At 35.5% G+C, this 15,195-nt stretch overlaps 1 protein-coding gene across 8 annotated transcripts in view; it reads left to right on the forward strand.

Moving 5' to 3' along the window:
• Positions 1-15,195, forward strand: part of GPHN (gephyrin) — a 524,662-nt gene that overhangs the window by 480,635 nt on the left and 28,832 nt on the right. The gene's annotated exons all lie outside the window — the stretch shown is intronic.

The raw sequence follows: 15,195 nt of genomic DNA on the forward strand, positions 1-15,195 counted from the left end.
TATATATATAACCCTATACTGCAATTTTTCCACTTGTCTTATTTAGGCCTCATAGTACAACAGATCCAGATAAGTGTCTTTTATCCTCATTTTGTATATAATATTGGGTTAGCCAAAAAGTTCTTTTGGGTTTTTCCACAAGACGTTTTGGAATAACCCATGTCGCTGCTGCTGCTGCTGCTAAGTCGCTTCAGTCATGTCCGACTCTGTGCGACCCCATAGATGGCAGCCCACCAGGCTCCCCCGTCCCTGGGATTCTCCAGGCAAGAACACTGGAGTGGGTTGCCATTTCCTTCTCCAGTGCGTGAAAGTGAAAAGTGAAAGTGAAGTCGCTCAATCATGTCTGACTCTTAGAGACCCCATGGACTGCAGCCCACCAGGCTCCTCTATCCATGGGATTTTCCAGGCAAGAATACTGGAGTGGGGTGGAAAAACCCATGAGACAAATGAAATTTTTGGCCAACCCAATACTACTGAAGCTCAAAAAAATTAAATAAGTTGTTCAGAGTCTTACCCTTTCCTATTATAATCTCTTCTTTTATCTTTCCTCCCACAACTACTAGAGCCACTTTTGCAGCATTTATTACCTTTGGGTAATTTATTATACCAAGTTCATAGTGTCTTCAGGAGTAGGAGAGAATGGAGAAGACAAAATAGGAAGTCCAACCCAGGCCTGTCTAACTCTAGGATCTTTCTCCTTTTCCTCTACCATCAGTTCAGTTCAGTTCAGTCACTCAGTTGTGTCCGGCTCTTTGCGACCCCATGAATCGCAGCACGCCAGGCCTCCCTGTCCATCACCAACTCCCAGACTTTACTCAAACTCATGTCCATTGAGTCGGTGATGCCATCCAGCCATCTCATCCTCTGTCATCCCCTTCTCCTCCTGCCCCCAATCCCTCCCAGCATCAGGGTCTTTTCCAATGAGTCAACTCTTTGCATGAGGTGGCCAAAGTATTGGAGTTTCAGCTTCAGCATCAGTCCTTCTAATGAACAGCCAGGACTGATTTCCTTTAGGATGGACTGGTTTGATCTCCTTGCAGTCCAAGGGACTCTCAAGAGTCTTCTCCAACACCACAGTTCAAAAGCATCAATTCTTTGGTGCTTAGCCTTCTTTATGGTCCAACTCTCATGTCCATACATGACTACTGGAAAAACCATAGCCTTGACTGGACGGAACTTTGTTGGCAAAGTAATGTCTCTGCTTTTTAATATGCTGTCTAGGTTGGTCATAACTTTTCTTCCAAGGAGCAAGCGTCTTTTAATTTCATGGCTGCAGTCACCATCTGCAGTGATTTTGGAGCCCCCCAAAATAAAGTCTGCCACTGTTTCTCCATCTATTTGCCATGAAGTGATGGGACCAGACGCCATGATCTTAGTTTTCTGAATGTTGAGTTTTAAGCCAACTTTTTCACTCTCCTCTTTCACTTTTATCAAGAGGTTCTTTAGTTCTTCTTCACTTTCTGCCATAAGGGTGGTGTCATCTGCATATCTGAGGTTATTGATATTTCTCCCAGCCATCTTGATTCCAGCTTGTGCTTCATCCAGCCCAGCATTTCTCATGATGTACCCTGCATATAAGTTGAATAAGCACGGTGACATTATACAGCCTTGACATACTCCTTTTCCTATTTGGAACCAGTCTGTGTCCAGTTCTAACTGTTGCTTCCTGACCTGCATACATATTATTATATAGTAAAAAGTAGAATTTGACTGATGGATACAACCCCTTGTTGACAGACATTAGATTGTTCCCTAATCTTTCTCAATTGTGAGTGATTGATGAAGATCTTTATAACTAGATCTTGCCATATACCTACAATTATTTGATAGCTTTTAAATTTCTATTTTATTCATTTTATGACCATTTATTGAGTGTCTGATGTATGCAGAGCTATAGTGAAAACGGGGGTAAAATGATAAATAAAATAACTGCTGTCTTTAACTGCTTGGTGGTAGGCATGTGAAACAAATTGTTCATGGCTTTATACTTAGCATTTAGAATATTGCCAGCACATGGTAGCTACTCAATGAATTCCAGGAAGTAATAGGAAAGGAAAGAGGGGAATACCGAATATAGCCTGAATATGAAACTGGTCAAACCTGGGGATGTCAAACAGGTACAAATTAGTGGGTGTTTACAGGGCTGAAGTACTTCTAAGCGCCATCCTATTTCTACTTTGAATATGGAACAGTAGGTATCCTAGTCTTCTTTTCCCCATGACTGGTTCAAAAACCTGTTAGCCTCCTCTTGTCCTCCTAGGCAGCATGAACTATTGTTTCCTACTGTGGAGAAAGTCTTAGACAAATGAGGATGGTTGCATATGTACATAAGTACAGAGTGCTGTGCGTGCCAGCCACGACTGTTGCGGCCAGACTTGGTTAAGATATTAGGCATTTGGCATATATGTGCTTCTCTATTTTTACATTTTCCTCTTTTCCCTCAGGGTCCTGATGTGGCCTAAACAGGGTGGGAAAAGGATTTGTTCCTATTGAGCCAGAGTTGTTTTCTTTCCCATCACACTAACAAAAGCCATCTCCATAAAAGCCAGGATAAGATTTGTCTTGGTAATCCTATGCCTTAGTAGGAGTACCTCCTCTAGATTATACAACCCTGCCTTCTTATCCTATACCACCCTCCTTTTCCATGGTACCTAGAAACTTCCAACTGTGCAACTATCCAGAAAAATCTTACAGGGTTCCCTCAAAGTGGGTACAAAAACCTTAGCCGTGGGAGTAGATCAGAAAATATGTCTCTGACAACAAAACTGAATTAGTAACTGAGGCACATCGCAAAAAAAAAAGCACAATGAAAAGCTTTATACCCAGGATGATTCATTTTATATTTCTGAAGAATGTGGGGTAGGATGGGGAAGCAGAATTCCAAATAGATTTAGGAAGCTTCTAATGTTAAAAGTTGGAGAGTTATCCCACTGGCTTTGGGTGATCTTAAACATTTACCTCTTAAATATAACAAGCAGTGATCATGGTTCAAATATACAAAATCCACTTGGAGAAATTTTTTCTTTAATGAAGTTCAGCATCAATTGAATTTATATCATTCCTAAAACTGAGTTTAACTATTGAGCTGCTTATATTTCTACATCAGTTTTGAAACAGCTTGGTAAATGTAGCTTTCAAACTGCTGACTTGTACTTTCTGTTCTAGCCTTTCAGGGGCTGGAGGGCTGGGAAATTCCCTTAATTAAGAAAAGAATTCCCCTTTCTGGAAAATTGCCATCCCATAAGCCTACCTCATTCAAATCATGCTGGGCTTGCTTGGTTCTGTCATAAATTGATGTTTTGGATTTAAATTTCCTGATCCTACTGCTGCCAATTTATGAAGCTGCCTCCTTGAATTAAAGCATGAAACAAGAGGAATAAGCAGTAAGATAGCAAATTGGATTCTTTTAAAACTGGCACATTTAGCAGGAATTAACAAGCTAGACTTAACAGTACAGTGATTATTTGAGCAAAGCCCAGGGCCTTAACATCCTCCAATTTGTGAACCAAACATATCCTAGCTTCCTAGTGCTTAATTTATAGAACTAGAAATCTCATATATATCAGTCAGAATTTAGATCTGGATTTAATCGGTTCATATGCTCTTTATAAACTACCAGCTTCCCTTATGGAATAAATACCCTTTTCTGTTCAAAATACAAAGTTTTAATTTTAAGTCAACATAATAGATTTATTTTCTGATCACTTATTTTCTATTGGCTAACCAAAAATATTTTTTATTGTAACAAATGTTATGGTATTGACAAAAGAGTCTTCCTACTCTTAATGACAGACTTTTTCATTCTACATTTGCCTTTTTTAATCCTTAGGAGTTGCTATTACAGTTGACATGACTGTTTCTTCGGAGAATTACCTCTAGATACTACTGTAATTTTAGAAATTTTTTCTCATATGACCTGGACCTCATAAAAAGCAATATGTCCAGAAAGCCTTTCCTAATTATTCCAGGCCAATTCTGATCATTCTCTTCTACTCGACATTTGTAACATTTCTTTTCATATGTATTTTCATTTTAATTAATATATTTAAATTAAATCAATCAGTGTTAATTTAATTGCTCCTCTTATTCATCTTTCTAAATTTTTTCATATGTTTTCTGCACTGATTTGTAAGCATAAAGGTGGTAACCATACTTTGTTCTATTTTTATATGATTCCATAGTCTTTAAAAACCCAGTGAGAATGAAGGAGAACTAAATGATCACTATATGAATATACAGTTTGATCCTGTACCTGAAATAGACACCCAGGAAGTATTTATAATTCAGGAATTTATCCTTCCTTGACTTCTGAAGAAATTAGTATATGATTAGTTTATCTTTAACTATCTTTTTTGTAATCTCGGTATGATCAACAGCCATTATTCTTTCATCTCCAAATCCTAGAATTTCTTCTCACCCTCCTACTGTCATCTTCACTCTTCTTAAAATGATACAGCTCACAGTTGGTATAACAGATGAAACAAGAAACTAATTAGCAGTTGTTGTCCATCTGTGTGTTTATATTAAATATTTTAAAATAAAACTGCATTTGCATTCTGAATACTCTGTCTGAAATCCATAAAAACTAATCTTGGGTAAAGGGTCTGTCTTTGTTTTGACTTTGCAGTAGACTACATGGTAAAGCAAAAAAAAAATTGTGCCAGAATCAGGATTATAGTGAGTTAAGACAAATGCAGTTTTTTCCAGTTTTATTGAGATATAACTGACATACAGCACTATATAATTTTAAGTTATACAGTATAATCATGTGACTTATGATAGGTCTATATTTAGTTTTATAAGAAACCTGCATACTGTTCTCCATAATGATTTACCAATTTGCATTCCCACCAACAGTGTAAGAGGGTTCCCTTTTCTCCACACCCTCTCCAGCATTTATTGTTTGTAGATTTTTGATGATGCCATTCTGACCAGTATGAAGTAATACATGCACTGTTGTAAATAGTGCTACATGTTCATCACAGCACTGTTTACAATAGCCAGGACATAGAAACAACCTAAATGTCCATCAACAGAGGACTGGATAAAGAAGATGTGGGATACACACACACACACACACACACACACACATATATATAATGGAATATTACTTAGCCATAAAAAAGAATGAAATAATGTCATTTGCAGCACCATGGATAGACCTAGAAATTGTCATGCTGAGTAAAGTATAGTCAGACAGGGAAAGACAAATATCATATGATATTGCTTATATATGGAATCTAAAAAAATGGCGAACTTACTTACAAAATAGAAATAGAGTCACAGATGTCGAAAACAAGCTTTTAGGTATAAGGGGGAAGGGGAGGAGGGATAAGTTGGGACATTAGAATTGATCTATAAGGCTAGTTAACTAGTAAGGACCTACTGTATAGCACAAGGAAGTCTACTCAAAACTCTGTAATAATCTTTATGGGAAAAGAATCTAAAATAGAGTGGATTTATGAGTTATATAACTGAGTCATTTTTACTGTACCACTGAAACTACCACAACATTGTAAATCTACTCCAATAAAAAAAATCTTCGACAAAGGAGGCAAGGATATACAATGAAAGACAACCTCTTTAACAAGTGGTGCTGGGAAAACTGGTCAACCACTTGTAAAAGAATGAAACTAGAACACTTTCTAACACCATACACAAAAACAAATTCAAAATGGATTAAAGATCTAAATGTAAGACCAGAAACTATAAAACTCCTAGAGCAGAAAATAGGCAAAACACTCTCCAACATAAATCACAGCAGGATCCTCTATGACCCACCTCCCAGAATATTGGAAACAAAAGCAAAAATAAACAAATGGGACCTAATGAAACTTAAAAGCTTTTGCACATCAAAGGAAACTATAAGCAAGGTGAAAAGACAGCCCTCAGATTGGAAGAAAATAATAGCAAATGAAGCAACAGACAAAGGATTAATCTCAAAAATATACAAGCAACTCCTGTAGCTCAATTCCAGAAAAATAAATGACCCAATCAAAATATGGGCCAAAGAACTAAACAGACATTTCTCCAAAGAAGACATGGCTAACAAACACATGAAAAGATGCTCAACATCACTCATTATCAGAGAAATGCAAATCAAAACCACAATGAGGTACCATTACACGCCAGTCAGGATGGATGCTATCCAAAAGTCTACAAGCAATAAATGCTGGAGAGGGTGTGGAGAAAAGGGAACCCTCTTACACTGTTGGTGGGAATGCAAACTAGTACAGCCACTATGGAAAACAGTGTGGAGATTCCTTAAAAAACTGGAAATAGAACTGCCATATGACCCAGCAATCCCACTCCTGGGCATACACACTGAGGAAACCAGATCCGAAAGAGACACATGCACCCCAATGTTCATCGCAGCACTGTTTATAATAGCCAGGACATGGAAGCAACCTAGATGCCCATCAGCAGATGAATGGATAAGGAAGCTGTGGTACATATACACCATGGAATATTACTCAGCCATTAAAAAGAATTCATTTGAATCAGTTCTAATGAGATGGATGAAACTGAAGCCCATTATACAGAGTGAAGTAAGCCAGAAATATAAAGACCATTACAGCATACTAACACACATATATGGAATTTAGAAAGATGGTAATGATAACCCTATATGCAAAACAGAAAAAGAGACACATGTACAGAACAGACTTTTGGACTCTGTGGGAGAAGGTGAGGGTGGGATGTTTCGAGAGAACAGCATCGAAACATGTATATTATCTAGGGTGGGGCGGATCGCCAGCCCAGGCTGGATGCATGAGACAAGTGCTCGGGCCTGGTGCACTGAGAAGACCCAGAGGGATCGGGTAGAGAGGGAGGTGGGAGGGGGGATCGGGATTGGAATACATGTAAATTCATGGCTGATTCATGTAAATTATGACAAAAATCACTACAATATTGTAAAGTAACTAGCCTCCAACTAATAAAAATAAATGAAAAAAAAAAGAAAGAAAAAAGACAACACTATAAAATCAATTCAATAAATATATATTGAGCAATAAAAAAAAATCTTTTGACTTACATACATCTTGAAATGATTGCCACAATAAATTTAGTGACCATCATCTTGTGTAGATACAAAATGAAAAAAATTTTTTCTTGTGATGAGAGGTCTAAGGATTTACTCTCCTAAGAACTTGCATATATAACATACAGCAATGTTAATTAATCATGTTGAACATTACATCCCTAGTACTTATTTATCTTTTAACTGGAAGTTGGTACCTTTCCACTGCCTTATCCAATCCCTCTTCCCCCCTGCCACCTGCCTCTGGTGATCACAAGTCTGATCTCTCTTTTCATGGGTTGGTTGGTTGGTTTATTGAACTGTAATTGATCTACAACAGTGTGTTAGCTCCTATTATACAACATAGTGACTCAGTATTTCTATACATTACAAAATGATCACCACAATGTTAGTTACCATCTGTCATCATACAAATATATTACATTATTATTGACTGTATTCCCATACTGTACATTTCCTCCCTGTGACTCATTTATTTTATAAGTTTGTACCTCTTAATTTCCCTCACCTATTTCATTCATTCCCCCATCTCCTCCCCTCTAGCAATCACCTGTTTGTTCTCTGTATCTGTAACTCTGTTTCTGATGTGTTTGTTCATTTGTCTTGTTTTTTAGATTCCACATATAAGGGAAATCACACTGTATTTGTCTTTCTCTGTCTGACTAATTTCACTTAGCATAATCCCATGTAGGTCTATCTATGTTGTCACAAATGGCAAGATTTTATTCATTTTTATGGCTGAGTAATATTCCACACACACTGTATACATACTGCCTCTTCTATTTATCCAGTCATCTATCAGTGGACACTTCAGTTGCTTACCTGTCTTCACTATTGTGGATAGTGCTACAGTGAACATAGCGGTACATGTATCTTTTCAAAATATTTCTTGGAAATATACAAGATTTCTTGTATACAAAATATTCCTTGGAAATATTCTTTGGAAATATACACAGAAGTGGAATTGGTGGATCATATGGTAGTTGTATTTTTAATTTTTTAAGAAAGCTCCAAGATGTCTTCCATAGTGGCTGCACCAATTTACATCCCACCAGCACTACAGAAGAGCCTCCTTTTCTCCATATTCTTGCCAACACTTGTTATTTTTTTTGATAACCATTGTCCTTTTTATAATAGCCATTCTGGCAGATGTGAGTTGATACTTCATTGTGGTTTGACTTGCAATTCTGTGACAATTAGCTAGCCTGAGCTTCTTTTCATGTGCCTGTTGGCTATCTAAATGTCTTCTTTGGGAAAATATCTATGCAAGTCATCTGCCATTTTTAAACCAGGTTATTTGGTTTGTTTGTTTGCTTGTTTGTTTGTTTGATACTGAATTGTATGAGTTGTTTATGTATATTGGCTATTAACCCCTTATTGGTCTTATCATTTTGTAAACATTTTCTCCCATTCAATAGTCTGCCTTTTCATTTTGTTGATAGTTTTCTTCTTTGTGCAAAAGCTTTTTAGTTTGATATAGTCCCCCTTGTTTATTTTTGTTTTTTGTTTCATTTGCCTGAGGAGACATATTCAAAAAAAATATTGCTAAAACTGATGTAAAAGAGCATTCTGACCATGTTTTCTTCTAGGAGTTTAACAGTTTCTGGACTTACACATAAGTTTTTAACCCATCTTTAGTTTGATTTTGTATATCATGTAAGAAATTGGACAAGTTTGATTCTTCTGCAAATAACTGTCCAGTTGTCCCAACACCATTCGTTGAAGAGACTATCTTTTCTTCATTGTATATTCTTGCCTCCTTTGTCATAGATTAATTGACCATAAATATGTGGATTTATTTCTGGGCTCCCTGTGTTGTTCCATTGATCTGTGGGTCTGTTTTTGTGCCAGTACCATACAGTTTTGATTGCTGTAGTTTTGAAATTAGGGTGCTTGATACCTCCAACTTTGTTCTTCTTTCTTAACATTGATTTGGCTTTTCATGGCCTTTTGTGTTTTCATACAAATTTTAAAATTATTCTAGTTCTGTGAAAAATGCCATTGTTATTTTGATAGGGATTACATGAAATATGTAGATTGCCTTGGGTAATACAGTAATTTTAACCATATTAATTCTCCAGTCCATGAACACAGTTGGTGTATCCTTCTGCTTGTGTCATCTTCAGTTTCTTTCAACAGTGTTTTATAGTTTTCCAAGTACAGGTCTTTTACCTCCTTGGGTTTATTGCTAGGTATTTTATTCTTTTTGATGCAACTATAAACGGGATTATTTTCTTAATTTCTCTTTCTGATTGTTTGTTGTTAGTGTATAGAAACACAACAGACTTATATATATTAACTTGGTATCCTGCAACTTTACTGAATTCATTTATTAGTTCTAATAGGTTTTTTTTTGGCTGATATCTTTAGGATTTTCTATGTATAGTATCACATCATTTGCAAACAGTGACAGTTTTTCTTTTCCAGTTTGGATCCCTGTTATTTCTTTCTCTTGTCTGATTGCCGCAGCTAGGATGTTCAATGCTATGTTGAATTAAAGTGGTGAGAGTGGACATCCTTGTTTCGTTCCTGATCTTCGAAGTGCTTTCAGCTTTCCACCATTGAGTATGATGTTGACTGTAAGTCTGTCATATATGGTCTTTATTATATTGAGGTACATAGCCTCTATCCCCACTTTATTGAGAGTTTTTATTATATGTGGATATTGCATTTTGTCAGAAGCTTTTTCTACATCTATTGAGATGATTGTATGATTTTTATTCTTCTTGTTAATGTGGTATATTGTATTAATTGACTTGTGGATATTAGACCATCCTTTTCTCCCTGGAATAAATCCTACTTGATCATGATGTATATTGTTGAATTCTGTTTGCTTATGTATCATTGAGGAGTTGTGTGTCTGTATTCATCAGTGATTTTGGCCTATAATCTTTTTTTGCAATATCTTTGACTGTTTTGCTATCAGATGATGCTGACTTTGTATATAAGTTCAGAATCATTCCTTGCATCTCAATTTTTTGGAATAATGAGAGAAGTATAGATATTATCTGTTCTTTTACTCAGTAGAAAATTTCTAACAGCTGGCCATCAGGTTTTTATATGATACTTTTACTGAGAAAGATACTATTTGCCTCAATGAGATAGCACATTTATTCTTGGATGGCTGTTATGACAAGGATTTTTTTCTTTTTGTTACACTAGGCCAAAGTCTTTATCCCTGTTTCTCTCAGCTATTAGTTCTAATTCTGCCCTCATGAGCAACACCAAATAAATTAACTCCCTCATCTACATGACAGCCTTTCAAAGGAAATGCTATTTATGATTATATAAATGTTACATAGTATCTTCTCTTCCATCCACAGATAATATTATTTGCCCATAGTATCATTATAGTTATAAATATTGTATACTGTTCATTCCCAAAGCTACTGTCGAGAGATTAAGTTGAGGCCAGGGTTCATTCAGTTCATTTTTTGAATGCCTACAATGTGCAAGGAGTTGGCAGGACAATCAAGAAGCCTAGATAAAATGAGTCTATGTCTTGTGAGACAGACATATATTATTTTATCAGCTTTATAAATTTGCCTTTCATCACAACTTGTTTCCTCTCTTTATTCTGTTTAGTTCTTTTGACTTTAAACTCCACTTTGACATCAAAATGCCATTCCTGATTTTTTGCATGTTTACATTAGCTTGGTGCCTTTTACCATAGCTTTTATTTATATTCTTTCATATCTTTTAAGTGTATCACTTATAAATAAGATCCAAATGGGATTTGAGCTTTAAAAAACTAAATCTTGCATTTGCCTCAAGTTACTGTAACCCTGAACCTAGCTTGAAGTTCATTTTGCTTTACCATATTCCCTTGATATTTTTTCCTTCCACCTTACTTTATTTTTACTATTAATAGAACTTTTATTATCTTTGTCCTTTTCTCTGTTGTTGGTTTAATCCAGGTTCCCCTTCACTCATGATTTTGGTAAGTATGGGGTACTCTACCATCCCCCTCATACTTCCTTCCAAATTCTGATACTAATAATCAAATATTCATTTCTCCACTGTTTTATTTTTTAAAGGTGCTCACTATACCCCTCCTGCACAGCCTTCCCATTTCCTCCCTGTGCCTCCTACATCACTGAGACTTTGAGAATACTTTTACTTCTCCCAGCTACTTCCACTCCCCCCACTTCTAAGCATTGCTGAAATAATGCTTTTAAATCTAGACTAAGTCTTTTTTTGTAGTATATACCTCTACAACTTCTGAGGAATCCATGTTTTAGCACATATAATTTCTCTTCTATTTGATTGTTATTCATTTAGATTTAGTTATATATTTTATAAATGCGTGTGAGTGTGTGCATGTGCGTGTTTTACTAGTGTTTACTCTTCATCTTCCCCCATCTTGAGACCTCTGATCTGGTTACATTTTTTTCATTTAGAGTCATTTTTTCTTTAACATTATTTATTGATTTATTATCTAAATTTTTGCATTTTCACGAATATTATTATTCTGTACTGATAGATGAAGAGTGTCTGACTGGGTATAGGATTTCGGTGTTGCAAGCCTTTTTTCTCAGAGTACATTGATGTTAATCTACTATTTTATAGTTTTTAGTGTTGTAGGTAAGAAATCCAAAGCCAATATTCTTTTTTCTTTGTTAGTAAATCTAATCTTTCTGTCTGACAGTTTGTAAAATTTTCTCTTTATCCTTGAAATTTATTTACATTCTTAGGTTTATACTCTTTTGTCAGTCTTAAACTAGATGCCAGTCAGCTTCTAGTGCTTTAAATCAGTGAATGTTAGTCATAGAAAGGACTTTAAATCAGTGAATGTTAGACATGGAAAGGACCTAATCCAAATTTTCATTTTAAAAGTAAGGACAGTGAGACCCAAAAAAATGATGTTCATTTTTCAGGTCATCTCAGCAGTAAAGACAACTTGATTCTAGGCCCTGACACACTCAAGCCTTCAGTTAACACTTCTGTTTTCTGTCACTGAGCATTAAAATTTTTAGCATTTAGCACTAAATCATTGCTTTTATATGTTTTTATGTAATATTGATACTCTCAAAGAACCATGGGTAGGTTACTTATTTCAAGTAAAAGTGGAAAGAAAGTGTTAGTAAATAAAGATTAATACTAGTATTAGATTTATCTTTAAAAATGGTTAATCACTCTCCAAACCTAATTAAAACTACAGTTTTTAATGAATTAAGAATTAAATGATATCACAGTATCCCTTTAAGACCTGCTGCTCTTTGAGGAAAGGGAAGCAACTGACATATATATATATATATATATATATATATATGTAAAGCTTAATCTGCTTAATTCCATATCCCTTCCAGTGTCAATGATGAGACTGTATTTCAAATGTAAAAAGTACAATTTATTGGATATTGATCATCACTATTTGGCATACACAAGTTAGATACATATTCTTAGATAACAATGATAAATAGCTGTTTTTCTAAAGATAATATAACAAAGTGTCTTTCACAATGTGAATAACTACTGTAGTTTAAAAGAATAGTAAAATGAACGTAGGTGACCTTGAATCTGTCACTGCCTTTGTGAATTTCATTGACCTCTCTTGTCCTGCCTACATTGTAGAATTGTAAAACTAACACATAAGTGTGAGAGTGTGTTGTTCTTTTAAAATGTGAGAATTACTGTCATTAATTTTATTTCTTAAATATCAATTGATCTTATATATAGGAAGTAATGTCATATATAAGACATATAAGGTCATATTGTGTTTTCATTTTGCTCTCCTCTTTTTAATAAAATTAATATGCTATGCTCTCTGTTTAACAAAACATAAAATCAGGGATTATTTTTATCCTACTGTAATATCCATGATTATAATCTTTTCTACCTATATTTTATCATTATTCAGAGTAATCTCAAGTCTTAGAAAGCAAACTCAATTTTTATTTCTTAACAGTAAAAAGGTTGAGGTGAGTGAATATAAAATAAATACAGGAAAATATCAGCATTTATCAGATCTGAGAGATGGATACATGGGTGTTACACTATTATCTTATGTTAGAAATATTTCATCATTTAGAATACATTATGACTCACAAAAAAGAGAGCAAATTTATGACTTGTAAGCAGTCCTAAGTTATGTTTAGTCAAATCTTATTTAGTTTTCATCTGAATATAGGATTCAGAATTAGGTTGGTTTCATTCCCCAGAAATGTACTAACATGTCCACACAGGCACTTTTCTTGTCATCCCAGACAGATCCTCACCTGCTGCCTTAGCATCCTCTGTTTGATGCTTTTGCACAATGGTCTATTCTGCTGAAAACTTTCCTATTATGACATGTCTTGTGCCTGAAAAAAACTAGACAATTACTCTACTTAGGCCCTTGACAAGGAGGCAGAGGTTCTAATCCTAGCTCTGCCCTGTACTGCTCCACCTAGCCTTTAATATGCCACTTTGCCCGTCTGAATAGCGTTCTCCTTTTCTGTAAACTAGGGATAATTCATACCTGTTCAATCTACCTCAGACATTTATTGTGAAATAACAAGTGGAGTTATATCATGCGATATGAATGAAGGTACAGATCCTCTGACAGTTGCCTCACTTTGCTGCCTATCCCTCTAAGCTATGATCTCTTAGTAGATCTACGCAATGAAGGTAGAGTTAAAGAGGTAGGCAGAGGAAGACAGAGAAGCGCCAGCCCGAGTGCTCAGAGCTGTGCTTCTGAGTGACCCCCAGATCTTTCCGACTTTAAGATTCAGTGATTTTGTGAATCCACCAGCCTCAGAGTAGAAAGTAGCATTGAGCATATGCTTTGAAACATAATAAATTACAGTAAGGACTTGCTTGGTATAAAAGTCCTTTTAGTTTGTTTCTGCAAGTTAGAAATTTTCCTGTGGAAAGTTGATGACTCTTCAGTTTTACAAAAATAGGAAAAAATTTTTCCCAGATAAAATGAAAACAATAAATAAGGAAACAAATCACTGAAAAGTATGCTTATTTGTGGTCATCAGCTAGCCTGTCACAGAAACTTTATCCATATACAAAGATGTCAATATGTATGTCACTGCTACTGTTTCCAGTGACTTTACCACCCTGTAGTCAACATGCTACAAATGAAATATTGTTAAATTGGTGGAATTAGCTAATGTCTCTTTACACTAGCACAAAATTCTGTTATGTGTTGATAATAGTCACTGTCCATTCACCTGAACCACATTCCACATCACCCTGTGTTTGTAATGCCTTACCGTTTTCTGCATAGGCCAACCATTTGGCTCAACTTCATGATCCAGCAAGGCAGAGGGACCAGAGTGCTGGGCATATAGTAATCAAGAATCCATCACATTCTTATCTTATAGTATTTCAATACAGAGGATAATTTGCTTTTTTTCCTTAAAGCAAAATGAAAAAGATTGATGAAAAATCTGTTCAAAATACACAGTCCAAGAATACTTTAAATACACCCATTTTGAATATATTTCTTCCAAGATGTTCACCTAACCAAGTTAACTTCAAAATCCATTTCAGGATTTTTTTTTTTAGGTTTTTTTTTCTTTATTTTTTTTAATGTTTACACATAAGTCCTTCCTTCATCAAATGCCCAGGTATTTTTTGCTGCATAAGCAATTAACTGGATGAATTCAAAGGATCTCTGTGTTGTAGATTGAACTTCATGTCAGCCATTTTTCAACTTTTACTATTGTTTTGTCTTCTTGGGAGTTCATTCACCAAAGCCTAGCAAACTCCAGTACACTCATGGACAGCCAGTGCTTAGGGCGCAGGAGAGTCCTGTCTAGATTCAGGAAAAGAACCTAATAGTAAATGGAACTATTTGGGCTGAAACCAGCCATGGGTTATTGAGCCATTTGGACTTTTCAAATATAGTTCTATGAATGTATTTTAGGTCCAATCTATGATATTCTTCTGTGTTAGGCATCGGTATTCTCCTAAATAAAAACTGCCAAATATGTTAGAGCTGAACTCTGCCAGGTTGTTGGGTATGTTTGGGTGATAACTTCTCTCAGTACTTCCAGTAATATCAACAGCAACAGCCAAACTTCCCAGAAAACTTGTTTTGTACAAGGTTTTATTCCATAAACTTATATGTACTGTTACTTAATCCACATAACAACCTTATAGAATCCCCACTTTATAGATGGAAAACTAAGGCAAAGAACAGTTAAGCAACTTATCACTTT

This window comes from Cervus canadensis, chromosome 6 (assembly GCF_019320065.1).
Source record: "Cervus canadensis isolate Bull #8, Minnesota chromosome 6, ASM1932006v1, whole genome shotgun sequence".
In the NCBI taxonomy this organism is placed as follows: Eukaryota; Metazoa; Chordata; class Mammalia; order Artiodactyla; family Cervidae; genus Cervus; species Cervus canadensis.